This window comes from Myotis davidii, unplaced genomic scaffold, assembly GCF_000327345.1.
Source record: "Myotis davidii unplaced genomic scaffold, ASM32734v1 scaffold749, whole genome shotgun sequence".
NCBI classification, from domain to species: Eukaryota; Metazoa; Chordata; class Mammalia; order Chiroptera; family Vespertilionidae; genus Myotis; species Myotis davidii.
The window spans coordinates 1,628,570-1,631,347 of NW_006300030.1; positions in this window are offsets into that span (position 1 = coordinate 1,628,570).

Here is a 2,778-nt window from a genome sequence, read left to right on the forward strand (position 1 = left end):
TTTTTGGCAAGTGACCCCTTTCATCATATTTGCCGCCCTTTCTGCTACTGGCTGAAGAAAGATCTCTTTTGTAGGGGCATTGTGAGTAGATTAGGCCCAAGCAGATAATCCAAGATAATATCCCATTTTTAAGTTTATTTGGTTAATAATTCTATTCTAGTTGGGTTAATTTGCATACTCGCTCCTGATTGGCTTGTGGGCATGGCGTGAGCATGGTGAAGGGATGGTTAATTTGCATGTTTCTCTTTTATTATATAGGATTGAGGATGCTTTATGGTCTGTTCTAAATACCTTTTTCTACCTTTACTTGTTGTTCCACTTTGAATACACTGAGCATGTTCCCATCTCTGTGATGTTTTCTCTGTCATCACTTGGACAGTTTATGGCCATCCCTCAAGGGTCAGTTCAGAGTTCACTGACTCTGTGAAACATTCCCTGATTGCATGACTGGATTTGTATAATATTCCTGCTCCTTTATTCCTTCCCCCACCCCCATTTCTGATGGCACTATTTTTTCTGTTAGATTATAAATTATTGAATTATTGAGGGCAAGAATTGTGGCATTTTCATTTTAGACTTTCCACAGTACCCTAAAAGCATATATTGAATATAATGTGATATGGACAAGAGAATAGAGGTTAGAGTACGGGAGGTCTTTAGGAGGTGATTGAGCACTAAGCATATGGACGCATGCTCTAGAAATTGTTAGTAAATAAAAGAAGCCCTCACCACTGCTGTGAAAGCTTCTGACTCATTCTGTTAATTTCTTATATTTCTTATAGCTGCTTTTAATCTTTTTTATTTTCTATCTTGAACTCCAGCATTTCTCACTCTTAGCAAGTAATCTTTTATACTGAAAAGAAACAGCAGAGATTAGAGTATGAGAGGTCTCGTGGAGGTGAGTAGGAGTTAAAGAGGTTTGTGATATAGATAAATAATTTGAATCCAACATCTAAAAGTTCTGAAGAGTAAGGAGATTTTTATAGCAGGAAAAGGAACTTAATCTTGGAAGATATGGAAGGAGTATGTAGCACGTGTGAGAGAAAATATTTATGCTCACATAACGCATATACATTTTATATCCTCAGTATTATCCCTGACCTTGTTCCACTACCCAGGGGGACAAACGCCAAATATAATGCCAGGATGTGGATGCTTGGAGTATAGAATGTAACACAAATAAGCCTTTCCATTATACTTAACTCTAGTCAACTCAAGATTGATTTTAGTTCTGTATCCCACAATTTAAGAGAAAGTTAGACTTAGTTAAGAAAATAGAACAAAATTCATGGAAATGGTGATTAAGCACTATGGAGAAGTTGAGGTTAAAAGATGCTTTAAATAGTGTTTGTCAGGGGTCACATATTAAATACCTTTGGGGGCCATTTGATTAACAAATGAGTGAAGCTGGTTGAGTATAGAAAACCCGACATTCTCAATGTTAGGGAGCAACACCTGAGGCTGGAGGCTATGCTGGACTAGGGTGTGTGGGGAGACTCTTCAGAATCTTTTTCTAAAAGGGGCAGCTGTCCTTCCCTCCAGCTGATAGCTGCTCTTTACATAATTCTAACAAAATTTTGTGAGCCCACATTATGCAGGCCAAATAAAGCATGTCTCTTTGATACTGAATTTCTGCATTAAAAACTGATTTAGCTCACGGAAACAATGACTTGTTCCCTGTTTTTCTGGGTTTAAATTACAACATGGAGATATAGGTGGTAGATAAGTAAAGAACTTGTTGAGTTGGGGAGGCATCATTTTGGGCTGGTGGTTGAAAATGCAGACTTTTCAAATTACTTAACTTCTTTTTACCTTCATTTCCTTGTGTGCTACAGAGTTTAATATGCAAGTAATACTCAGAAATATAAGCTATTAGTCTTCCTTATCAATGGTGAAAAAAGTCTCTCCTTGAAGACATTTTAAATAGGAAAAACACACACCTATTTTAAATTTGAAGTATAATGATTGCTGTCTGCAAGTAGGGGCATTTGAGGCATAGACAAGAGCCTTAAGGTCTTTCTTGACTTATGACTTTTGTAAGATTTGTAACATTTGTAAAACGTTAATATTTTCACAGATAATAATCATCATAATAACTAATCAGCTGAATTTCTATTATGTTTTGATCACTGTGCTGAACTTTTTATTCACTACTATTTAATTATTAAAACACGCCCATGAGGTGGATAATATTAACCCTATTTTTCAGAAAAGAAAATTGAAGCTTTTGAAGGTTAAGTAACTTACCTAAGATCACATTGCTAAATCGTGGCAGGGTCCAGTTATGAACCTAGGCCAGTCTGATTGCAGAATCTGAATGTTTAATCAGTAAGCTAAACTGGTGACTGCAATTTATGGAATTAATTTGGTAGCGAAGCATTTTACTAAAAATTACGGAATCTAATACCTTAGTTTTCTTTTTGTTGGAAATCAAGTATGCAGTGATAAGTATTAGCCGTGGGTGGCCTGAAGAGGGCACCAGTGCAACACTGCAGCTGTGATAGGATGCTGAAACCTCTTGCAGTGCTTCTCACACTAAATCACATAAAGCTAGGATCTTTCTGCTTAATCTTGGTTGTATTTTAAAGAGAAAAAGGATGCATTTGAAAGATTGAGATTGGCCAACTGCAAATTTTTATAAGATTGAGTTGAGCATTAGTATTTATAATTTCAAATGAGGTCTTCTAGAATATAAATTAGAAGAAAAAAATATATGTACATGATCCTGACTAGGAAAAATAGACCTGGATTTGGGTGAATTGAGGTGGAAACTGTGTA